The 27,404-nt window shown below is 40.4% G+C and overlaps 1 protein-coding gene across 1 annotated transcript in view; it reads right to left on the bottom strand.

Annotated features, from left to right (window-relative positions):
• MTUS2 (microtubule associated scaffold protein 2) overlaps positions 1-27,404 on the bottom strand; it is a 624,304-nt gene that overhangs the window by 306,412 nt on the left and 290,488 nt on the right. The window lies entirely within an intron of this gene.

The following is a 27,404-nucleotide window of genomic DNA, read 5'->3' as shown; positions in this document are numbered from 1 at the left end:
CAACACCCTGACTCCAGTTTTCTGAGACCCTGAACAGAGAACCTATGGAAGTCACGCTCAGATTCCTGACCCACAGACACAGAAAATGTGGGTTGTTTTAAGTTACTGAGTTTCAGTGATTTGCTACACCGCAATGGAAAACTAATAGTTATTTATTTGGCAGTTTCACAGCCACATCTGTTTACCTTTATGTCCCTCTTTCTGGATTGTTAGCTTGTTCAAAGGGAGGGATTGCATCTTCATTTACTTTTGTTCCCTACTCACTCTGCTGTTTAGCACAACTGTCTGACATACAGATGGTCAGTGTGTCCTGAATAAAGAGTCCAGCAAATGAATGAATGAATGAATGAATGAATGAATACAGCACTATGGTACTTCTGCATTCCAATAAATGTGTTAAGCGCCATGACATACTGCTTTTCCCTCTAATATCTCTTGGTTAATCAACATGCTGAGAAAATGAAAACTATTTCCTTTTCTAAGAAAGTCATTTATCTTCATTAAAATGGAACTGCTGTCCTATTTTCTGGTCATACTGTTTGATTAGCTCCTTCTGGAATATTTCATACAATTCTCTATGGTTTTTCCTAGCCTACATAGTTTTGTGTCATCAGTTACTTCAATGAGCTAGCTACTTTTCTCCGACTAATTATTTCATATACTAGGCACCAATTCCTGAGGCACCCCATCAACTCCATTCTATGAGGAAACTTGCACAAATATCCTTTCTCTGAACCAATTTTTAAATACATATGAGAACCTGATTTCTCATTCTGTCATTAGCGATAATAATCATATTCCTACTTTTGGATGATCAAAGTACTTTACACCAATTATTTTGTTTACCTGTAGAGGTAGACATGCTATATAACCCCCATGTTTTGGATAAGAAAACTGAGGCAGAAAAATGCTTTTGGAGCAAGGTATTTGTTCTGTGAACAATGTATTAAGCACTGAAAATACGTGGAGCACCATATTTAGAAAAAAAGAAAGGAAAACAGATCTGTCTTGTCTGCCTTATCAAATTGAATGTTTCCTACAGTTTTATCTGTGTTTTTTCCATTTTTATTTTTTTTCTACTGGTATTTCCACATACAAAAGCTAGGCTTAAGCCTTCCCTACGTGACACCTAGGAAAATACAATAGGCTTGTGTGTGCTTTGGGCTCATCCTGGCCCTGTTTATCCAGCACGGGACTTAAGAGAATGCCTTGCTAAGCTTGATTTTATTGCAGCTGAGCATCCTACAGTGAATTCCTGGCGCCCATTGTTCAATATGCAAACATGTTGGCTTTGTTCAAGATCCTGGTAGATACTTCATTCACCTTCCTTCCCAATCCAATATTCTCTGGTTTTTGTTTGTTATTTCATAACCAGAAATTCTCTATGCAAAATCTCTATGCAAAATAACTAGCTTATTGCCCACTGAAGCAAAACTTCACGTTTGTGCATGCTGCCTTGCTTTATGCACATGTTGCCCCTTCAAGTCAATATGCCCTCTTGGCTTATGTTTAACAATTCAACTGCTCTACTTGTTTTTCAAAACAAGAACAATATTCACCTCGTGATTAACTCTATCCAGCTCTACCTGGGCCTTCATGCTTTGGCTCCCATAAGCCTGAACTTTTTCTTCTCTTTTTTTGAGACAGAGTCTCACTCTGTCGCCCAGGCTGGAATACAGTGGCATGGTCTTGGCTCACTGAGACCTCTGCATCCCAGGTTCAAGCGATTCTCCTGCCTCAGCCTCCTGAGTAGCTGGGATTACAGGGACCCGCTACCACACCCAGTATTTTTTTAGTAGACACGGGGGCTCACCACGTTGGCTAGGTTGGTCTCAAACTCCTGACCTCAGGTGATCCGCCCACCTCAGTCTCCCAAAGTGCTGGGATTACAGGCATGAGCTACCGCGCCCAGTCTCATGAACTTCTTTAATTTGCTTGCATTCCTATCAATGGTTCTGGACCAGCAGCATCAGCATCACCCAGGAATTTATTAGAAACACAAATTCTTGGGCTTCAACTTCAAATATACTGAATCAGACATATTAAAGGTAGGCCCCTCCAATTGTTTTAACAAACCCATCATGTAATTCTAATGCACTTTAACGAGTAACAACCCCTGATTTATCGGTGTACGTAAATATATAAGTTAAAATATATATACACATATAACTACCTAAATAATACATCACTAAAAAATTACATCCCCATAGCACTTTGGGAGGCCGAGGCGGTGGATCATTAGGTCAGGAGATCAAGACCATCCTGGCTAATACGGTGAAACCCTGTCTCTACTAAAAATACCAAAATATTAGCCAGGTATGGTGGTGCCTGTAGTCCCAGCTACTCGAGAGGCTGAGGTAGGAGAATGGCGTGAACCTGGGAGGCAGAGCTTGCAGTGAGCCAAGATCACGCCACTGCACTCCAACCTGGGTGACAGAGCGAGACTCTGTCTCAAAAAATAAATAAATAAAAAATAAATAAATTAGACCCCCATTCAGATTGCAAGCTGTTTTGGATAACAGGAAACGTGATAAAATTTAACTAGTATTATTATTGTTTTTCTAAATCCCCTTAGCACATAGAACAGTGTTTTTCACAAATTATATGCTCATTACACATATTTGGCTGAATGCCACACGTTTCTTTATCCCATCTTGACTCATTAATATTTATTTAAGCACCTTTGACCAAAGGGACACAAAGAAAATAAAGTAAGCATAGCACATTATCCTCATTAAGTATGTATTTGCAGCTCTGATTAAGGCTAGGAAGGCTAAATTAGTTCCGCACACAAAGCTTGTTGTCATGGGGCTCCTCCAGGTTAGACTTCTATGACCCATCTCCTGGGGCTCCTATGTGCTTCTGTAACCACAAGGCTGCAATCAGACTGAATTATCTGCACCTCTCCAACAGCATCTCTAGGCTGTAACTTCTGCCCAAAAATGTCCTCTACTCACTATCTGCCTGGATATTTCCAATGTATCCTACAAGGCTTATCTTCAGGAAGCTTCTTGACCTCCAACATAGTAAGACACTCCTCTCTCGTGCTCCTGGGCTACCCTCTATTTACCCTGATTCTGGCACTTGCCACACTGCATTCTGAAATAATTTCCACCTGTCTGTCTGCTCCACTGCATTGTAAGGTCAGGGTTCTCACTGCTGTATTCCAGTGCTTATCACACGATTGGTGCTCAACATTTGTGGACTGGGAAAAATATAAGTGGGTAAAGTTTGGTATCAATGTAATTCAGTTTTCTATGTTTTAATTTCCTCAAATAATCCACACATTAATATATTTTATGCTAATGACAAATTTAGTTCAGAATAAGAATGTAAATTTGTCTCTGCTGGTGGAAGGGGTCAGGGACCCCTGAGGCTACTTCTGTACCCCTCCTAATATCTAGTGCACACTGACACCAATTTTTGTAAGCAGGTATACCAGTGATCTAGAAATAGAATGCCAGGCATGGGATGAGCATAAGCATATACTTTGCTGTGTTTTCAAGTATCACCTGCAGACATAGGATCATTTGCATATGCCTGCTTCCCATCAGGGAAGCCTTCTTGAATGTCCACCAGATGAGCTCCCTTGAAAATACAGTTAATGACTAGTCACCATGCTCAACAGAGGAAGAGGTCATTTTCTAGTGATCGGTGTTTCCTAATCACCTACCAGAGAACTGGGGCAGGCAGAGGTGAAAATGAATGAACAAATACCTTTCGGTGATGATCTTCAGGCCAGTAAGCCCTCTTATCATCACTTAGGATGAGGAACAATTTGTTCAGAACACCACCAAACACTAGCAACTTGGTTTCCTACAAAAGGAAGACGTTCCAGAAATAACTTCAGCATTTAGCACGGATTTCTGTTCTCCTTCACTACTCTGGCATGCTGTCTGACAGGACGTGGGACTGCAGAGAAGCCAACCTCACAGCAAAGTCATGCTTGCATTGGCCACAACTGTTTGTAAGCAGTGCCAGAAAATACGGTGTTGCTTAGCCCTGAGATTCTTCAGGAGCAGGTCACCCCTGTGAGAAGATCACCTTCCCATCCTGTGGGCATCCACCTCTTCATGGCTTATTCCTGAAAGTCTGAAGACTCAAAATTTAATGTTTTTCTTCATTTATTCCTAAATAAAGATGTTCTCCTCATGTAAGAAACTGCTTATTTTGACGAAATCAGGAGAGATTTTATGCATATATTCATAAATAAATTAAACCTCTCTATGTTGATGAAGAAAAGTTAAAAATTCAAAGTGACATCTGTAGCAGCCCTCAGCACAGTTTCCCATCCGTGAAAACTCAGAGAAAGAAGAAAACTCTCAACGCTGACAACCATGACGTGAAGACAACCTTGTGTTTCGATCAAAGGTTTGCAAAAACGTTGCTGACTACAGGGCAGGTGACGATTAATGGAGGAAAACCAATCCTGGAAACACTGGCTGATGGAGAGCGCACCAAAGGAAGGGGAGGATAGTTATTCCTCTCTGCCCATGCGCCTGCTGTCTCAGAGACCCAGGATCAGTACCAACCAGAAGTCTAAGAGCACAAGAATGAGGAATCATGGCACAAAAGGATGAGTGGTAAGTGTTTAAACCAGTTAAAACAAATATGTCTCTAAATAATCATTGCATATTTTTGCAAAACAGTGCCATTTCTTTATGATGTAAGAAAATGCAATAATTACCTAGATCTGAAATCACGAAGACCAAACAGTAGAGTGAAGATAATGAGATAGTAAAAGGGTACAAAATTCTTTGTCTCAAATTGGACTAACTCAATAACGTGAACAAAGTCCATAAACAGATATTAAATTTAGTATAATATTAGATATTAGAATTTAGCATCATAATAAACATCTCAAATGGGGGGAAATGAATAGTTTTACATACTGTTTTAGAACCACTACCGAACCATTTATTATAAGTTAAAATGAAAGTCTTGCCTAACTGTGGCCCTAAGTTAATTTTAGATAGCTTAAAGATTTAAATATGAAGATGTTACTAGAGGAAAACAGAAATGTATGGTGTAAAGAAGAGCTTTCTGAGCATTATCCCAATGCAAAATCCAAGAAAGAAAAAATACAAATATGTAATCATGAGCTTGAGTTAACCGTTTTGTGCTTGCGCTTTCTCACTGTAAGATGGGGTATGATAAAAGAACCTCTCATTAGGGTTGTCTGTGTGTCAGCGCATATGTGAATGCAGCTTATATGCATGAGTGCATGAGATAATACATGCAAAGTACCTAGCATAAGGCTGGGAACGTGGAAAACACCCAATGCATGTTAGTAAAGGAAAAAAAAAAGAGGAAACTGAATTTAACGTATTAACATAAACAGGTACTTACTCCATATCACTGGGGGCAAAGGGGAGAAACCAGCTTCCAAAGCAGTTGGGAGATCCGTTTTCTCTTAAAAAACTAAAATGACTCAGAAATTTACTATAATAATACCTTATTAAATAACTGATAATTTTTCACTCAACTTATTTAAAATATTATTCATATGGTGGTGGCTCATTTTCAGCATAGCTGCCTATGCAGTGGCATTTTAAAATGGCTTTATGTTGGCTCTGGATGAGTTATTTGAAAAAAAACAGCTTTATTAGGAAATAATTTATCATAAATTTTACCCATATAAAGAATACAATGCAAATGTTTTTAGTACGTTTACAGAGTTGTGCAACCATCGCCATAAATAGTTTAGAACATTTTTGTCATTTCCAAAAGAAATCCTGCACTCATTAGTCTCCCCACTCTCGTCATCCATCTATTAATTTTTAATATAGTCCTTCCAGTAATATACTTGAGTTACAAAGTTTATATTTATATGACTAAAATATAAATATTAAAATATATAAATATAATTTATATACATCTTTTATTTATATAAATAATATATAATATTTATATTATAGATTTCGTATTATAAAAGCATATGAGGATTCTGAGCAGATGGCAAAGTAGGAAGTACAGGAAATCTGCCTCCCCACCCAGACAACAATTACACTGGCAGAATCTGTCTGATGCAACTATTTTGGAACTCTGGAATCTACTGAAGGCTTGCAACTTCCAGGGGAAGGTGAGGATAGTAAATTGTAGTTAATTTTGGTCAATTTCACCTCTAAGCACAGTAGCAGGTACCCGTCCCCCACTCCCCAGCCCCACAGCGGGCAGTTGTGCGCATTCCTAGAGTAATCTGAACACAACTTGCAGGAGATGGAGTGAAAGGACCCTGTCTTCCAAATGTCAAGGATCTGTGCTCCACTCCTATTACTTCTTCTTATCACAGAGGCACAGAAAAAGAGGCACTGATGTTCCACCTCCTCCCTATGTTGTTCCCCCTCCAGCTTATGCTGAAGTAACTTCCAAAGGATTGAAAGGCCAATGCCTTTTTCTTTTAACCTCTTTCATTATTTTCTCTTTTGGGAGGTAAACATTGAAGATTAGGACATTCAACTGCAACCATATATATGCGTACATTAGAAATTCAGAGCACATGTTCAAGAGAAGGTGCAGGCTCAGAAAAGACCTGAGACGACCTTAAGTTTATACCTCAGGCTGACCCCTGGCACCAAGACAGCCAACAACAGTCAAAAAAACCAAAACCAAAACCAACCAAACCAAAAATAGCAAAACCTAAGGAAGGGAGAGAATCCAACTTACAGAATTACCATATTATTAAATGAAAATGTCCAATTTTCTACAAAAATCACAAGGCACACAAGAAAACAGAAAAGTAGGGCCCATTCAAGGACAAATTGAAACAGAAACCGTCCCTGAAAAAGACCTGATGGCAAATCTTCTAGACAAAGACCTTAATTTAAAACAACTGTCTTAAAGATGCTGAGAAAAACTAAACGATGACATGGAAAAGTCAAGAAACAATTTATGAACAAAATGAAAACATCAGAAATAGAAACCGAAAAAGAAATTAAAAAAAAAAAAAGATATTCTGGAGCTGAAAAGTACAAGAACTGAAATTTAAAAATTTAAAAATTCACTAGAGGGATTCAAAGGCAGATTTGAGCAGGCAAAAAAAAAGAACCAGTGAACTCGAAGCCAGGATAATGGAAATTATTAAGTCTGAGGAATAGAAAGAAAAAGACTGGCTGGGCATGGTGGCTCGCACCTGTAATCCCAGCACTTTGGGAAGCTGAGGGGGGTGGAACACAAGGTCAGGAATTTGAGACCAACCTGGCCAACATGGTAAAATCCCATCTCCACTAAAGATACAAAAAAAAAAAAAAATTAACCAGGCATGGTGGCATGCACCTGTAATCTCAGCTACTTGGGAGGCTGAGGCAGGAGAATCACTTGAACCTGGGAGGTAGAGGTTGTGAGCCAAGATCGTGCCATTGCACTCCAGCCTGGGCAACAGGGCGTCTCAAAAAAAAAAAAAAAAAAAAAAAAAAAAGAAGAAGAAGAAGAAGAGAAAAGACTGAAGAAAACTAAAGAGCTCTAAGGGACTTGTGGGATACCATCAAGTCAACCAACAATACACTGTGGTAGTCTTAGGAAAAAAGGGAAAAAGATAGAATATATGAAGAAATAATGGCCAAAAATCCCCCAAATTTGGTGAAAAACATGAATATAAACATCCAAGAAGCATGGAGATAGGATGAGCATGGAAGCAGGATGCACTCAAAGAGGCCCACACCAAGAAACAGTATAATCAAACTGTTAAAAGACAGAGATAATTTTGAAAGCAGTAAGACATAAATAGTTACATACTAGGGATCCTCAATAAGATTATCAGCAGATTTCACATCAGGAACTCTGGAGGCCAGAAGACAGTGGGCTGAAACAGTCAATGTGATAAAAGAAAAAAACCTGTCAACCAAAAGTTCTTATAAGGATACAGGAGAAAAAAACAAAATGTTTTTCCTCTGTTTAACCACTCACAATCAACACAACACAGAATACTTCATCTCTGACTACTAAATTGTGTGGAGATTTCTCTCTACCAGCAACCAATCAATTCTTCAGCAGACACTAAATGGGTATCCTTCAATTCCATTCCGATACTACCTACCCAGCAATAACGTCACATCCCACAGGTTGAGGCTTACTTAGTCCCACAAGACTGGCTCCCATATCAGATGCCAGTCGCCAGGTACTAGGTTGCCACATATACTTCTGACCGAGGGTTCATGATATGCTCCTTGGGTTTTGATTAATTTGCTAGAGTGGCCCACAAAACTCGGTACAAAAGATACGTACGAATAGCCAGATGGAAGAGATGTATAGGGTGAGGTAAGGGAGAAGGGGTACAGAACTTCCATGTCCTCTTTGGGCCAGCCAACCTCTAGGCATCTCCATGTGTTCAGCTATCCAGAAACTCCCTGAGACCATTCCTTTTGGACTTTTATGGAGATTTCATTATATAAGCATGACTGATTTAATCACTAGTCACTGGCGATCAACTCAACCTTTGGCCCTTCTCCCCTCCCCAGAGGCTGCAGGGTGGGACTGAAAGTCCCAACCTCCTGATGAAGACTTGGTCATTCAGGTGACCAGCCACCACCTGAAGCTATCTCAGACACCACCAGCAACTTGTCATCTCATTAACAAGCAAAAGACCCTCTTATTGCTCAGGAGATTCCAAGGATTTTAGGAGTTATATGCCAAGAAACAGGGACAATGACCAAATATATATTTCACAATATCACAATTCTATATCTGGCAAAACTGTCCTTTAAAAGTGAGGGAGAAAGTAAGATATTCCCAAATAAACAAAAGTTGAGGGAGTTTGTTCCGAATCAACAGACATGCCCTGCAAGAAATGCTAAAAGGAAAGCAGGTTGAAATGAAAGGACACTAGACAGTAACTTAAAGCCATATGAAGAAATAAATATCTCATTAAAGGTAGTAACATGGGCAATCATAAAAGCTAGTATTACTGTAACAATGATGCATAACTCAACTTTTTGTTTTCTATGGGACTTAAGAGTCTAATACAATTTTTTAAAAGCAATTATTAGTCTAAAAGCTAGTTTTATCATAACTTTGGTTGGTAACTCATTTTTCCTACATATTTAAGAGACCTCAGGTCAGGAGCCTGGCCAAAATGGTGAAACCCTTTTAGTCTCTACTAAAAATATAAAAATTAGCCAGGCGTGATGGCAGATGCCTGTAATCCCAGCTAGTCGGGAGGCTAATGCAGGAGAATTGCTTGAACTCTGGAGGCGGAGGTTGCAGTGAGCCAAGACCGTGCCATCGCACTCGAGCCTGGGTGACAACAGTGCAACTCTCAAAAAACAACAAAAAAAAAGTGTAATACAGAAGGAAGATATACATAACAATTATAAACATTTAAGCATCTAGTAACAGACCATCAAATATATGAAGCAAAAATTGATGGAACTGAAGAAAGAAATTGTTCTACAGTAATAGTGGGAGACTTCAATACCCCATTCTCAATAACCTACAGGAAACCCAGAGGGAAGATAAGTAAAGAAATAGAGAACTTGAACAAAACAATAAACCAACTAGACTTATACAGACTACACTACCCAACAACAGAATTCACATTCTTTTCAAGCGCACATGGGAAAATTTACAACCTAGACATATACTAGACCTCAAAGTAAGCTTCAATAGATTTTAAAAGATAGATTACAAATTTTCTTCTCTTACTACAACCAGATGACACTAGAAATCAATAACAGAAGGAAATTGAAAATTCAAACATTTGTGGAAATTAAACAGCACACTCTTAAACAACCAATGAATCAAAAGAGAAATCACAAGGGCAATTAGAAAATAAATAGAGACAAATAAAAATAAAAATACAACATAACAAAACTTAGGGAATAAGCAAAAGCAGTGCTAAAGGGCAAATCTGTAGCCATATGTGCTTACAATAAACAACATGAAAGACCTTAAATCAACAACCTAATGTTACAATTTAAGGAACTTGAATGAGAAGAAAAATTAAACCCAAAGCTAATACAGGAAGGAAATAATATAGAGTAGAGGTAAATGAAATAAAGAATAAGAAAATAGTAGAGAAAATCAATAAAACCAAAAGCTGTTTCTTTGTAAAGATCAACAAATTGACAAACATTTAGCTGGAGGACATACACTTCCTAATTTCAAGACTTACTACAAATCCCCAGTAATCAAATCAGTGTGGTATTGCAAAATTATAGACATACAGACCCATGAAGTAGAATAAAGAATCCAAAAATAAACCCTCACATTTATGGTCAAATGATTTTAACAAGGTGCCATGACTATTCAATGAGGGGGGGGGGGCAGGGCAGGGGTGGGAAATCATTTCAACAAATGAGACTTGGAAAACTGGATATCTCCATGCAAAACAACAAAGTTGGGCCTTTATCTAACATATACAAAAATTAATTCAAAATGGATCAACCATCTAAACATAAAACCTAAAACTATAAAGCTCTTAGAAGAAAACAGGACAAAAGCTTCACCACACTGGATTTGGCAATGATTTCTTGGATATGACACTGAAAGCACAGACAATAAAAGAAAACAATCTGAGCACTTCTGAAAATTTTAAAAATTTGTATATCAAAAACCATTACCAACAGAGTAAAAAGGCAACCCACAGAATAAGAGAAAATATTTGCAAACTGCGTATCTGATAAGGGATTAATATCCAGAATACCCACAAAACTCCTGAAACTCAATAACAAAAAACAAACAATCCAATTCAAAAACAGGCAAAGGACTGGAGGAGACAGTTCTCCAAAGAAGATATACAAATGGCCAATAATCAAATGAAAAGGTGCTCAACCTCACTAATCATTACGGAAATTAAATCAAAACTATAATGAGATAGCACCTCACAACCATTAGTATGGCTACTATTAAGAAAAAAACAAAACATAAAATAACAAGTGTTGGCAAGAATGTGGAGAAACTGGAACCCTCGTGCACTTGTGAAGATGTAAAATGGTACAGCTGCTATGGAAAACAGTATGGCAGCTCCTCAAAAAATTAAAAATAGAATTACCACATGATCCAGCAATTCTACTTCTGGATATATACTCAAAAGAACTGAAAGCAGGGTCCTAAAAAGATATTTGTAACCCCATGTTCACAGTGGTATTAATCTCAGTAGCTAAAATGTGGAAGCAACCAAAATGTCCATTCACAAATGAATGGATAAACAAAATATGCTCTATGCATACAACAGAATATTATTCAGACTTAAAAAGAATGGAAATTCTAACAGATGCTACAACATTAATGAACCCTGAGGACATTATATAAGTGAAATAAGTCAATCACAAAAAAACTAATACCGTATGATTCCAATTATATGAGGTATCTAGAGTGGTCAAATTCATTAAGACAGAAAGCAGAATTGTGGTTTCCAGGGGCTGGAGGGTTGGGGGAAATGGGGAGTTATTGTTTAATGGATACAGAGTTTCAGTTCTGTGAGATGAAAAGAGTTCTGTGGATGGGTGGTGGTAATGGTTGCACAACAATGTGAATGTACTTACTGCCACTGAACTGTACACTTAATCGTTAAGACGGCAAATTTTGTCATGTGCATTTTACCACAATAAAAAACATGGGGAAAAAGCTATAGAAAGCTTAATTAGGATTTTGAATGCAATGACAGTAATTTATAGAAGAATTTGAAGAGAACGGGAATCTTCATAACGTTGAGTCACCCAGGATCAGGCTGTATCTCTCCGGGTTAAGTTCTATTCCTTCAATAAAGTTTTTACTTTACCCCATGAAAAAGAAAAGTATATGTATGTGTGTATACACCATGCACATGCACCCACACAGACACACACATATACAAGGATATGAAACGTACTCATTCCTGAGTTCTGGAGTCATGTCAATATTTGGGCTGAAACCTGGATGCACTACTTACCAGCAGTGTCATCTTGGGAGGTCATTTAACTGCTCTGCTTCTCATCAGTAAAATAGAGCAAATAATACCTGCCTCACAGACTTGTGGTCAAGATTTTTAAAATGGGAAATCAGCACTAAATGCTAGTGCAGCTCCACAACACATAAGGATTCAATCAAAATCATGTCATCATCAATGTCTCCGGATGGTAGAATTAGGGATGACTTTTATTTGATACTGGGCACAAACTGGTGCTTTCCAAACTCTCCACAGTGAACATGTGTTGCTTTCGTGATGAAATAAGACAACTAAACATTGTTTAAAGCCATCTAGAGGGATGGCTAAGTCAAGTGGAGGTGAGCAGGAAGCCAGGCTTCTTTAGCTAAAGAGTGCAGCCTCTCATCTTTCAGAGCGTTAATCCCTGTAGCTGCCAGCAGGCTTGGACCAGCCCTTGATGCTGACCTACAGATGTCTCAAGCTGTCCTGTTTCCTTGTGGAAAAAGACAATGCCTCGGCCCCACCATTGCCACACCACGTGAAGGCAGCTGTCTGCCCATGTCAACTCCTCCTGAGCTAGGCCTCAATGGCCCCCGCCTGCTGTCTGGGATCTGGTTGGCAGCACTGGCTGCTGTCTTAGGGGTAACATCATTCCAGCCAGGAGGTAAGCAGGGCATTTCTAAGTCAGCTGTCTCACATCCAGTTTGGTCAAGACCATCAGCTTTTGAGTCAGTAAGACCAGGGTTCAAAACCAGGTTCTGTTAATCTCCAAAACCTCTAGGGCTCTGCTTCTCTTAACTACAAACTAAGGATGACAGCTACCTCTATGACTATAAAGAGATTAGCTCAAGGCCTGGCATGTCATAAGAAGGTAAGGGGACTTTAAAACATCATCATGCTTTTCTCGTTCAAGACATCTCCATGATAGACACAAGGAATATCATTTTAGACCAGTGAAAAACACTGACCCATTGAATCTTCCGTCAATTCCATTCAACACCTATGTGAGGACCTCCTCAGTGCCAGGCACAGCTGAAGGCACTTGGGATACATCAGTGAATAAAAGGGATGAGGACCTCTCCCTTCCTGGAACAGAGGGAGATGAATAATACTCAATACACATAGAAATAAATAGGCTGGGTGCAGTGGCTCACACCTATAATCCCAGCACTTTGGGAGGCTGAGGCAGGTGGATCACGAGGTCAAGAGATCGAGACCATCCTGGCCAACATGGTGAAACCCCGTCTCTACTAAAAATACAAAAATTAGCTGGGTGTGGTGGTGCGTGCCTACAGTCTCAGCTACTCGGGAGGCTGAGGCAGGAGAATCGCTTGAACCCGGGAGGTGGAGGTTGCAGTGAGCCGAGATGGCGCCATTGCACTCCGGCCTGGCGACAGAGCAAGGCTCCGTCTCAAAAATATAAAATAAATAAATGAAGTATGTATAGAAATTGAATACACATAATGAATAAGTGTGCTAGAGGTGAAAAGTGCAAGAAAAAAAAGAAGAGAGCTGAGTGTGCAGAGGCAGAAGGCAAAGGCTGTCACGTCATTAATGTGAGTAGTCGAGCAGGCCTCACTGGGAAGGTGAGATTGGGCAAAGGCCAGAAGGAAGAATTATCTGGGACAAGCATCTGAGGCCTCAAGCAAGGGTGAGCCCACTGTGTGGGCTGAAGGAAGAGCAAGGACGCTGGAATGGCTTGAGCAGAGTGAGGAGGGGAAGCAGAGGAAGCGTCAGGGAAGAATGGGACCTTTATTCTGAGTCAAAGAAAGAGCTGGAGATTTCCGAGTGGAGAGAAACTTGATCTGAGTTAAATGTGATAATTAACAACATCCTAAAAATCTACACATAGTCTTGCTCCCTTCAGTAAGGGCGTCCAAGGCATGACCAAATCCTCTCTCTTCTTAGACTCACTCCATTCTCTCCTCCATATGACCAAGACAAAACCCTAACCTGGCTCGTTCAACCTGTGGCTAAGCAAAGTTCTTGGCTAGAAAGCACTCTGAAAACACAAAGGGTGAAGGCTCCATGACAGCAATGATTGACAAACAGCAGTAAGGCCTCCCCAGTATCGAGAAAGGTCTTGGGGTTTCTCCTAAGTGTAAAAATAAAACTAATCCTCAATGTTCTGACCTTAATGGACCGAGAACCGTCACCTCACCCCACCTCCACCATTCTTTTCTGAAGAGAGACTATGTTCTGCTTCACAAAGATAGCCCAAGCCCAACACTGCACACCATACTCAAGCACTGAGGCTGCCCCTGAGAACCAGCATTCTGGGCACAGGCAGTTCCTTACCAGCCATGACTCATTTTGTTGTCCTTTCACTCACAATCACATCTCATCAACTAAAGTAAAAAGTAATCTTTAGAATTGATTCCTCCTATCATTACGCATTCCATGCATACAATAAAATATCACACATACCCCATAAATATGAACAAATATGATGTATCAACAAAAAAAACTACAAAGTAAAAATGAGTTTGAAAATGGAAAGGAAACAGTCATCTTTACTAACGAGGCTGAATCTCTTTGTTTAAACAACAATGATATGAAGAAGACGAGGCAGATCTGCGTGCGAAATGTATTTGAAGTGGAAAGGCCGCCATCCAGTCTTTTGCACAGGGAATCCGGCCTTCAGGAAACGTTGCCATCATGAACCCAAATGTTCTGTTTTGTAACTCCAATTATGAAAAACAGACCAGCTTACAGAATCTGGACCCTGGCCCAACGACAGAAATACAGAATTACAGTTCTCTAAAATAACAGAGCTAAATGACAGCCAGTCCTTTCTGAATCTGGAATGTCATTCCGGATGGAAAAGAGAAAAAAAGAAAAAAGACTGCCAGGGGAAAGCAGTTCCATTCCAATACCTGAATATATGAGTAATCATGGTACTAAATATTTCTAAACTAGAGAAAGAGTGTCCGCAATTCCACAGAAACGCACTTGCCACCACATTTAGAGAAATCTAAAGAAATGTTCTACAAGGCCCGATATTTAGGGCAATGGTTTGAACTAAACCTCTGTTTTATCATTTACAATTTCCTTTTAAACTAGGGTCATCCTTTGATGCACAATATAAAGGCATCAAAGATGAAGGGTTTCCTTATTATTTCTGATTTAATCACCAAATACATTTAGACTTCGTTCCGTTGTATATATATGAGCAAAACACCCAAGCATGGATCAAAACTGAAAGTAGGCACAGAGTGAGGAATACAGTTGAAGGCAATCTGGCATTTTTTTTTTAAATGTTTGAATTAACAACATCAGTGACACATGGCCAGCATCAAAAATTTTAAATAATGATTAGAAGATAAAGGAAAAAACTAAAATTACCCCACATGCCACCATTCAGAAATATTTACTGTTGACTTTGGGAAATTATATTTTCCATCTTTGCTCATGTAAAGATTGCCAGTTCTTTTTTTTGTTTTTCCTTGATATAGAGTCTTGCTCTGACACCCAGGCTGGAGCACAGTGGCGTGATCTCGGCTCCTGCAAGCTCTGCCTCCTGGGTTGAGGCCATTCTCCTGCCTCAGCCTCCCAAGCAGCTGAGACTACAGGCGCCGACCATCACGCCCGGCTTTTTTTTTTTTTTTTTTTTGTACTTTTAGTAGAGATGAGGTTTCACAGTGTTAGGCAGGATGGTCTTGATCTCCTGACCTCATGATCCGCCCGCCTCAGCCTCCCAAAGGGCTGGGATTACAGGCGTGAGCCACCGCACCTGGCAAGATTGCCAGTTCTTTATTTTCTTTTTCATTGAGGTGTATAATTCACCTTCTGTAAGATTTTCAAAATCATGTTATTGACATTTAATATATATGCACTCACATCTGTTTGTATCCTTACATTTTCTGGTATTTATAATGTGAGATAATCCTCAAGACCTCTTTTGTCCATCCTTTCCTCTCCTTCCTGTCACCATCTGAGTCCCGTTGTATCGTCTGTCTCTGGGCAATTCCTAACCAGTCTCCTTTCTTCGAGTTTCACCTTCTCTAACCCACTCCCTATGCCGCCCATTATGTGGTCTTTCATTCATAAATCTAACTCACTCCTCATTGAACATTATTTCCTGGTCCCGCTGCATGTCTTCAGGCCTGAGGAAGGCCTGCCTGCCCGGCAGTGGCCCAGCAGGTCTAACCCCATCCTGCTGCTGCAATGCGCCATGCCTCTACAAATTCACACGGCTATTCTGTCTATCTGTCCCACCTGCAAACTCAACTGTTCCTTCAAGTTTGTCTCTTCTTCTACTGCCTTCTTTGATGTCCCAAACTCAGACACCTTTGCAATACATTCACTTACTCTGTACGCACCCCCATGACAGCATCACATCAACATTTGCTTCAACACTGATCTCACCAGCCTGCAGCCCTTGAAAAGTAGAGATAGGTTCTTTTCAGGTTTGTATGTATAGCACTTTGCTAGGTATGTGGCATACCCCCCAAATTCAATAAACATCTGTTGAATACATTAATCTTTAAAACCACACTGCTTAGCAGAAAAAATGGAAGTGTTCGATATTAACTAAGCTATGGGACAAGCACACGGAGAAATGTGGCTCCTGTCAGTGTGCAGCTATCGAGCCAGAGGAGAATCAGGGCAAGCGGGGCCCAGTGCAGCCACGTATGAGCTGGGAGAGGCTGCATCAGTCAGCCCTTTCCAGAGACAGAACCAGGAGAATATGAAATACACACATGCACAGAGATTTCAAAGAATGAGCCTACCCAATTATGGGGGCTGGCAAGGCCAAAATCCACAGCGCGAGCCTGCAGGGTGGAAACCTGGGGGCAGGAGCTGATGTTGCAGTCTTGAGGCACAATTTCCTCCTTTTCAGGGAAGCCTCAATTTTGCTCTTTAAGGCCTTTGAAATGATTGGATGAGGTTCACCCAAGCTAAAGAGGGTAACTTCTTTTTCTTAAAGTCAGCAAATTATAGATGTTAATGACATCTACAACATACCTCCATGGTAACATTTAGATTCACATTCAAGTGAGTAAGTGGGTACTCTGGCCTAAATGAGTGTCCAGTGAATAACTGGGTACTCAGGCCTAGCCACGTTGACACAGAAAACTGACCATCCCAGAGGGGAAATCCAGGGATAGTGGAAGGACAGGACAGAGACCTCTCACTCACACTTGGACAGGCGGAAGAGGTATGATATCAGGTAAGGATCTCTGGAGGAAGTGCTACTAAAGCGAAGGTTTTAAGGCTGAAGAACAAGTTAAGTGGTATGGGAGCAGCTCGATGGCTGGGGCCAGAAGCAGGGGAGCAAGAAGCATGTGGGTACAGAAGAGAAGTCCAGGAGCCCAGACGGAGGGGGCACCCAAGACAGCAGCTGGGGCAGAGGCTGGTGACCAGAGCACTGAACACTGACTGAGCACTGACCACATGCCCGCCACTGTCCAGTGTGCTTCACGTGCATTTTCTCGTTAATCCTCACAATTGCCCCGTGATATGGATATCATTAACCACATGTGCTGATGAGAAACTGGTGTACAAAGTGGCCAATGAACTTTCCAAGGTCTCCCAGCTCCTAAGCAGAGAGGCAGGACCCCAACATAGGTATTCTAAGGTCTTCAGGCTGTAGGACAAAGTAGAGCAGGGGTGTCCAATATTTTGGCTTCCCTCAGCCACACTGAAAGAAGAATTATCTTGGGCCACACATAAAATACACTAACAACAGCTGATGAGCTAAAATTTTTTTAAAATCACAAAAAAATCTCATCAGGTTTTAAAAAGTTTACAAATTTATGTTGGGTCACATTCAAACCCATCCTGGGCTGCATGGAGCCAGCAGGTTGAAGGCTGGACAAGCTCGAAGTAAAGGGCACAGATGAAGAAATTACTTTAGCTTTGGATGCAAACAGGAAAGCAGAGCTAAAGACAGGTAGAGAGAGAGGGGTGGGTGGCAGCAAAATGGGAATTCTACAGTCTGGTGGAGGTTTGGAGTAGCCACTGTGGAAAATGAGGCGAGAAAGGAAAGAATGGGGAATAGGGCCATAGGTTAGCATGGAGAACAAAGATTTCAGAGGCTGACAAGGCACAGGATGTGACTACAGGTATCAGCTCTTCGCGTGGGATTGAAGGTTACTGCAGTCACAGAGGGAAGGAACTGAGAAGACCTCCTCCCCGTGAGTTCTCAGTAGAGGGCAGGAGTTAAGGGAAAGATGAAGTCCAGGTATGAGGACAGCCCACCAACCTCAGTTGTGGTATCTGGAGAAGTTAAATGAGTGTCAAAGTAATTCACATACTTAGCTATACTCCTCTCCTCGCTGGTCTACTCCAGATAGAGTCTGTTAAAGACAGTGAACACAGGCGTCTGAGTAGAATATACAGCTCTGGATTCAGAAGAAAAGAGAAGCCCCAATTATGGCTATCCTTTGGCCAATCCAGTGGGATCATCTCAATTTTGTACATTTGCTACTGGCTTTATTTCTGCGGACCGCAGAATGCAGTGAGGGGATGCCTCCAACAGAAAGCCATCTCGTTTCCGTCTGTTCTGTGGCTCTGTGCAGCACGTGAACTGAGTCATCTAACTATTGTCTTTGTTGGCTAAGCTTAACCAAAAAGAAGTCCTCTGGATTTCAAAAATCATCATGAAATAAAGAGTTTGCCATTTAACAACTTCATTTTACTGAGTGATTTTTACAACTTCCCAGGTAAAGCTATTAGTCTTCAGAGTATAAATCCTGTGGCAGGTATCGACATGTTGCCTCTGGGCTCTTGAAAGACCTAAGGTGCTTTGGCTAAGAAAACAAAACACCCAGAGTGGCTGCATGAAACACTGTTCTTGTAGAAACAGCACGGCACGTTCTTGACAAAGTGTTTATATTATTCAATAAAATAGCTAGAAATGAAAACATTTAGATTCAATGTTTCTTCTATCATTTTAGGAGATATGAAATTAATGTTAGATTTGCTTCTGTTGACAGCAGTCATGTTGCTTGGCAACCTTAAGTGTTTCTTGGGTTGAATTGCAAACGACTCAAGCAGCTACTCATTTTTTTTTTATTATTATTATACTTTATGTTCTAGGGTACATGTGCACAACGTGCAGATTTGTTACATATGTATACATGTGCCATGTTGGTGTGCTGCACCCATTAACTCGTCATTTACATTAGGTATATCTCCTAATGCTATCCCTCTCCCCTCCCCCCATCCCATAACAGGCCCAAAAGCCACAATTGACAAATGGGATCAAATTAAACCAAAGAGCAGCTACTCATTTTAAACCAATGAAGCTGCTCAAGAAGTTCAATGTGATGCCTATCACATACCCCATCACTCACACTGATGCAAGAGATTTATTTGTAAGATGCTACCACTATTGGAGGTAAACACCTACACTCCATTGGCCCTACAAGCTGTCCTATAGTTATCAAAGTGATATTTTAGCCCACTTGATTTAGTTTTCTATTTCTTTATTAACTATGAAATAATTGGCTGACATTGGACTTTTAAAATTTATTTTCTAACTGTGGTAAAATTCACGTAATTTTACTATTTTTAAGTGTAAACTTCAGTGGTATTAAGTACATTTACATTGTTGTGCAACAATTACAACCATCCACCTCCAGAATCTTTCCATCTTCCCAAAGTGACACTCTATACCTGTTAAACAGTAACTTCCCATTCCTCCTTCTCTTTAGCCCCTGACAACCACCATTTTACTTTCTGTCTCTATGAATCTGACTACTCCAGGTACCTCCTATTAGTGGAATCATGCAGTATTTGTCCTTTGTGTTTGGCTTATTTCACTCAGCACAATGTACTCAAGGTTCATCCATGTTGTAGCATGTGTCACAATTTCTCTTCCTTTGAAGGCTGAATTGTCTTCTGCTGTATGGATAAATGACATTTTGTCTAACCATTCATCCATCAATGGATGCTTGGTCTGTTTCCACCTCTTGACTGTTGCGAATAATACAACTAGGAACATGGATACATAAATATCTCTTCACAAGCCTGCTTTTACATTTCTGGGGTACATATCCAGTAGTGGAATTGCTGGGTGACACAGTTATTCTAGTTTTAATTTTTTGAGGAATTGCCATCTTGTTTTCTATAGCGGGTACACCATTCTAGTCCAATCAGCAATATATGAGGGTTCCAATGTCTCCACATCCTCACCAACACTTGTTATTTTCTGGGCTTTTTAAAAAAAAATAGTAGCCAACTTAATGGCAACCAGATTTTATGTGCTTTATTTTTTCATATCTCTACTTCTTTAGGTATTATACTACATTGTAATAATTTACATTAAATTAAATTACGCTATGTTGTAATGATTTACATTAAATTAGAATATCAGTATCCTCCTCCGCTAATCTATGACCTGCAATGGAAAGAACCAAGTCTTCTTCATCTTAAATAGCCTCTAATTCAAACAGGCAACAACACGCCTAGTCCTAAAATAGAAGTTTCCTGAATATCTGTCCCATTCCTCACTACCAATGGAATAATGAGGCTTTGGGTAAGAGGTTCAGGGTAGACTGAGAAAAATCCTGAATGCCAAGCTAAGGTGTTTACCTTATTGACAAGGGAGAAAATTATTTGTCATTTTTGTAGAAGGATGACATAGTCAAATATTTGGCAATGGTGTGTTGATCTAAGCACCTAGAGTCACAGAGTCCACTTACCCGCACAGTACCCCCTGGAATGAGGGCAGTGGGTATTTGCAGGGGGACGGCAGCCTAGGGAATGAGGCGGGAGGCCTGGACACACTACCACCATGTTCTGAGAACACTTGGGTTTTATCCTCTAAGGAGGCTCCCAGTTTATCCAGGGCTCTCAATATATCATTCAGAAAAATATGTTTTTCAAGAGTGTGTGTGTGTGCGTGCGTGCGTGCGTTCGTGTGTTTTGAGACGAGTCTCGCTCTGTCGCCCAGACTGGAGTACAATGGCATGATCTTGGCTCCTCCACTCCCAGGTGTAAGCACTTCTCCTGCCTCAGCCTCCTGAGTAGCTGGGATTACAGGCATGCGCCACCATGCCCAGCTAATTTTTGTATTTTTAGTAGAGACAAGGTTTCACCATGTTGGCCAGGGTGGTCTCAAACTCCTGACCTCAAGTGATCTGCTCATCTCGGCCTCCCAAAACGCTGGGATTATAGGAGTGAGCCACCGCACCCAGCCAAATGTTTGTGTTTTAAATATTAAAACAGAAATACCAATGTGGTAAGTTAACAAATGAAAATGAAATATAAATGAAAATTATATTCTCAGAGTGAGAAGAAAAAATTTAAATGAAAATTATAAACACAATGAATCACAGAGTATTTAAACTACCCATGAAAAATGAAAAAAAAAACAAGTAGCTACTATAAACAGAAAACAATAATTTTGAAAAAAGAACAGTGAAAGGAAGCAAAAGGGATAATATTTAGAGAAACTAAAACAAGTGCTGATTGTAAATGAATAAAACTTTCAAGTATTGACAGAATATTAATGCAAAACAGGAAGTTTTAAAAAAAATCTGAAGCATAGAAACGTCAGGGATAAAGAAAAAGAAATATGCTAGAAATTTAAATTTTGCTCTTTACCATAGTTTTTACATTATTTCCAATTTTTAAACACTTTCTAGCACCTGGTATAGAACAGGCATGGAACTAGGTACTGGGGACAATATAGATAGTGGCTGATCATTAGAAATTGTCCACAAAAGCTGCATTTTAAAAATTTCCTCCTCGAATGATATATTTTTCTGACAGAGTTTAAAAAGATTGAAGGAGAGAGCCACTGACACGGACAGGGATGTGAATTTATTTAAATAAAGTAGCATCATTTAGTCTTTTTTCTGTTTCTGATCAAGAAGGTAGAAATTTCAATTCCTATAAGAACCTCTAAAAGGTAATCAAATAGTCATAGGTGGTGACAGAACCCAGAGTGAGGGCTGATTTAGACAGAGTGACCTGGTCCCAGTGGAATGCTCTCCCCATCTGATATGGTTTGGCTGTATTCCCACCCAAATCTCATCTTTAATTGTAGTTCCCCTAATTCCCACATCATGGGAGGGACCCGGAGGGAGGTAACTGAATCATGGGGATGGTTATCCTCATGCTGTTCTCATGATAGCGAGTGAGTTCTCACGAGATCTGATGGTCGTATAAGGGGTTTTTCCCCCTTTGCTCGGCACTTCTTGCTGCTGCCATGTGAAGGAGGTGATGCTTGCTTCCCCTTCCGCCATAATTGTAAGTCTCCTGAGGCCTCCCCAGCCATGTGGAACTGTGAGTCAATTAAACCTCTTTCCTTTATAAACTACCCAGTCTTGGGTATTTCTTCATAGCAGCATGAGAACAGACTGATACAGTGTCATTTCCACCAACCCAAAGCCTCCTGTCTTTTAGGGCCCAAGTGCAACCTAGCCCCTTCTCCCTCCTCAAAGCCTCAACTGCTTACCTGGGATATCAGACCCCTACTCAGGGGACTCAATCCAGGGGCTGTTTTTGCATCAGTAAAGAGTACAACTTTCTGCTCAAGATTTAGTTATACAACAAGTATACCTACTTGTACTACACTTGATATCCTTTAGCCTACAAGGAACCTCAATTACATGTTTTTATCCTGACAATACAGCAAGAAGTGAGGCTTTTAGAAGTGAAAAAGTGGGCCAGGTGTGGTGGCTCACACCTGTAATCCCAGCACATTGGGAGGCTGAGGCGGGCGGATTACCTGAGGTTGGAAGGTCAAGACCAACCTGACCAACATGGAGAAACCCTGTCTCTACTAAAAAAAAAAAAATACAAAATTAGCCAGGTGTGGTGGTGCATGCCTGTAACCCCAGCTACTCGGGAGGCTAAGGCAGGAGAATCGCTTAAAGCCGGGAGGCGGAGGTTGCAGTGAGCCAAGATCGCGCCATTGCACTCCAACAAGGGCAACAAGAGCAAAACTCCATCTCAAAAAAAAAAAAGAAGTGAAAAAGTTAGAGTGTGAGTGAACAGCAGAGCAGGGACTTGAACTCAGGCCTTCTCTCTGGAAGTTCTGTAATCTTTCCACAGCCTGGCATTAGCCAGAGAAAGCCTTGCATGGAACTCAATTTCATTATTATATATCTTTTTTAAATTCCCCATATCTATCTACATGACATTGCCTGTGCTCACTCACTCTACCTCTTGCGTGTGTGTGTGTGTGTATTTCGTTATATAAAATGAATTTGATATAGGGAAATAGGGAAGTCTTTTTTCTTAATCAACATAAAGATAAGCTCTTTAACGCCCACATCTTCAACATCCATATTGGTTTCTGCCTTGTTACTCAGGTATCCAGCACAGAGTAAAAGCAATAAAGCAATGGGCTCTTAATCAATATTTCTGTAATTATTTTTAGGATGAGAGCAATCAAAGACATTTTCAGGGATCCATGCCTAATGACATCTGTCAAGCTCATCCTAAGATAGTTTCCTTAGGGATAAATGAGATTTATTTCTTATAGCTGTCCCATAAAATGACTATATTGTTACCTCTAAAAACGTAATAAGGACTTACAGGGAATTTTATGACCACTGAAATAACACTCCCCTGAGAAATTCAGGAAGATGGCAAAATTTCAAATGCTCTGACACTTTGTTAGGGGAGTGCTGTAGCATTTTGTTCCATGTATTGTCAATTTCAAAACATGACATGACTTATAAAAGTGGCTTTTATCATAATCTTTCCTGAACATAAGCAGGTTCTGCTTTTTCTTGCTGTATCGATGATTTTATACAGCCTTCTTTCATCTTTTAATTTTTGTCAGAATGCTGTAGAGATTGTTTCAGCCCGACTTTGATCTCCACTGCAAGAATGAACTGAGTTCAATAATAGAGGGAATTGCAATGCACATCAGACCCCAGGGGGATCAGCCCGTCCTTCAGTGGAGGGTTCCTGCCTCACTTCACACTGAAATTTAACTCCTTCTCCGGCCCCTGGTAACTACAGGTCAATTAGCCTTCAGTCCCTTTCTTTTTATTCTTCTCTTATTTTTAAGTGGTGATACATTTCCAAAAAAATTCTTTTTTCTTTTCTTACTTCATGCTCCATGTTTATAAAATATAAGCGAATAAACATTTTTTAAAGTCTCCAATAATCCCAACTATTAACATGAAAATAGAAAGTAATCTAGGAATTTATCTTTTATTATATATTTTAATATATAAGTATAAAAATAGTCTCATGCATAATACTGTCTTGATTTTTTCCAATGAAATAATCATGGATATTTGTGAAAATATATTTTACTATTACAACAAGAATGAAGGTGCATTGTTTTAAATACATCTGTTTATTTTCTCAAGGTAATTCCTTATGTGGAATTATTTGAAAGAAAGGTATTCATGATATGAATACCTTTAAGGTTTCTTTTTTAAATATTAGTAAAGTATCTTCCTTAAATATAATATCAATTTGTGATTCTGACCTCAGTGTATGAGACTGCCCAGTTTGCCACAGACTCACCAATACTCTATGTATTACTATCCTTTTGAATCTTCGTCAGTCTAATAATATTGTAGTTAATTTGTTTTATGATATCAATTGTAATGGCAAAAAATGTATCATAAGTTTGTTGGATATTGGTTTCGCTTTTCTTATGAATGTGCATTTATGGCCTATGCCCATTTTGCTAATTGAACATGACGTATTTTTATGTATTCTTTTTACTGATTTGTAAAGGTTCTTTACATATTCTTGTGATTGTTAATTTTGTGTCAAACTCACCGATCCACAGAATGCCCAGCTAGCTGATTAAACATGATTTCTAGGTGTGTCTGTGAGGGTGTTTCTGGAAGATATTAGCATTTAAATTGGTGGACCGAATAAAGCAGATGGCCTCTCCCAATGTGGATGGGCACCATCCAATCCTTTAAGGGCCTGAATGGGATAAAAAGGCTACAGGAGGTTGAATTTGCTCTCCTCCCTGACTACTTGAACTAGAACAGGGATCTTCTCCTGCCCTCAGTACTCCTGGTGCTCAGGTCTTCAGAATCAGACTGGAATCTTTCCCTGCAAATTTTAGTTGACTTTTTACCTGAAGAACATAATCAGATAATTTATATATACCAAACTTATAATGCTTAACGAACTAAAGTTTTTAAGTTACTAAATTTCACAAAAGAGATATTTTCAAAACATCACATAAAATAATATATGAAAACTTTTTGTCATATATGCTTTCAAACTTAAAATTCCTAATAGTAGATCTCTAATTGCTTTCCACTATTTACTAAGCCATTTATCTTTTTCTTTTTATGCAGTGCCCACAAGGTCCAGCACCAAAATAAACTATATGAAAGCAATATAATCTTACCACTATTTAGATTGTTAAAATTAGTTTTGGGGAATTTATTCCTCAGTTAATCTGGCCCGATGTATATCTATGTACTGAGATTCAGGATTTTATCCTATCAGCACTACCATAAGAGTTTAGATTTCCTTAAATGAGAAAAATATATGTGTATGTTTTAGATATATAGCTCTGGAATTATGAATTTCTATTGACAATACTATATACATAGGTAACATATCTTGTATGTCCTCCAACTGTGATCAGAGAAAAATGTACAAGAAATATTAAGAGCCTTTTCTTTAGAGTTTCTGAATAAAAACGTGAGAAGCAGCAAACTTGTGTTCTGGGGTGCTAAAGCATCCTGCAAATCTTCAGCTCTGGAGTCACAGGACCAGACAACTGGGATCCATGAAAGCATCCCAGGACTCACCGTCCACTCCCTCACTTCACAGGGAGGACACTGTCACCCACCGGGATCAGGTGATTTGCCCAAGGTGACAGCGCAAGTCAGTGTCTAGAAGCCCAGTCTCCTACAGTCCTAGTCACTGTCCTGCCCAGCATGCTGCCTCTCTTGAGTCTTTGGGAAGGAGTGTAAGGCCGTGCCAATTTCTGTGCTCAACACACAAACACTCACACTCTACCCGCACTGCTCTCCAGGGATCGCTCACACAGAACCTCAGCCAGTACCTACATACTGCTAACAGACTCCCACGAATGTGGGGCAGCTGAACTCAGCTTCCCATGAGCACTTAGCAGAGGGAAGATCATAGGACACTGACAGTCTAGTTGGCTGCCAATTTATTAATATGTTGCAGGACTTCGACAATGGAATATCATCCTCAGACTCAAGCTACACATGGATGCCTCCTCCAATAAGCCATGGTGCCACATTCAGTGCCTCTCACCCTGGTGTGCATCACGGGATGAGGACATTGGAGTGTCCATCACTAACCTCACCCTGGGAGCGTGATAAGAGTCCTCTCACCTCTCCTGGCATCCGTCTCCTCCTCTGTGGAATGTCTGTGCTCACCTGGATAATATCTAGGGTGCCAGTATCACTATTCTAGGCTTCTGTGATGGTAAACAAGGGCTTGGGAAGAAGGAAGCTAGTGATGACCATGAAGAGAGCCCGAGAGATACACAGGACTCTCTCAAGGCAATGTATATTTCCTGGACGAGTAACCAGGCTCCAGGCAGAGAACACGTCTTTTGCTTAATTGTAATAAAAACCAGGGAGATGTGGTCTATTTTTCACGCACCTTCGGAGCCACTGTTGCACACAAAACTAATAGCACCTGCTTGAAACAGTAGCAGCTCTTTGACCTCCAGCCTAATTAGCACGTTTCTCCAGTGAAACCATCGTGACAGGGTCTGCCCTGGCTCATTTCCTTCATTAACAAACCTTCCAAGAGGCAACAGAAGTCTCCTGTGTCAGCACCAACCTTAGAGGCACACCTTGCGGCTGACAGGGCCCGAGGTGTGGTGGCATTTTTCATTTTCTAATCAAAGGGGTCGGAGTAAATGGGTGTTGGCAGTTGACAGCTGCAGCTGTCTGATGTGTCAACTCCTTGCCATACACATTTTCTAATAAATCGTGCTGGAAAAAGAATTTACCCCTCAGCTTTCTGTCACAACAGCTGTGGTGGGAGATCCTTGGCTGGTCACTTTCCTGTCACAGTTATCTGTGCAAGAGGTGGGGAGTATGTGCATGTAGACACATTTACATCCATACATTAACACTCATGCACAGGAATGGCATGGAGGAGCCCTGCATTACTGTGGTCGTGTTTTTAATACTCAACCCTGAAAACCGAGGAGAATGAGTGGGGAGGGGCACCAGCATCTGCTAATACTTAACACGAGCATGGAAGCCACTAAAAGATGTGCAGGAGGGCAGCTCTTGGAGCTGCCGGTGGCCCTCTGTCCTCATGCACAGGTGATAAGAATGACAGGGGTCCAGGGCCTGGTCAGGCCAGGGCAGGGCGTGCTAACTGGAAGTCTGCATGGGTCACAGCAGGCAGGGAGACACAAAATGCTGTGGCTGCAGCATCCAGAGAAACCCATCCATCTTAACCTCACACCCAAGCTGAGGGGGCTATCAAGAGAGGAAAGGATTGTAAAATAGCTCATTCTTTGCTCACAGAACCTCAGTACACAAAAAGAGAACCAAGTACTCAAACTAGAGAAAGTATCATGGACACAGTAAAGAAATACTCCCAGAAAAGGCGAAGGACGTGAGTTAATCTTTCAGAACTTCTTGGAAGAAGTAACTCTACCTAGCAATGCTGG

This window comes from Theropithecus gelada, chromosome 17 (assembly GCF_003255815.1).
Source record: "Theropithecus gelada isolate Dixy chromosome 17, Tgel_1.0, whole genome shotgun sequence".
Lineage (NCBI taxonomy): Eukaryota > Metazoa > Chordata > Mammalia > Primates > Cercopithecidae > Theropithecus > Theropithecus gelada.
The sequence above is the reverse complement of the archived record's forward strand: the minus strand, read 5'-3'. Positions and strand labels throughout refer to the sequence as shown.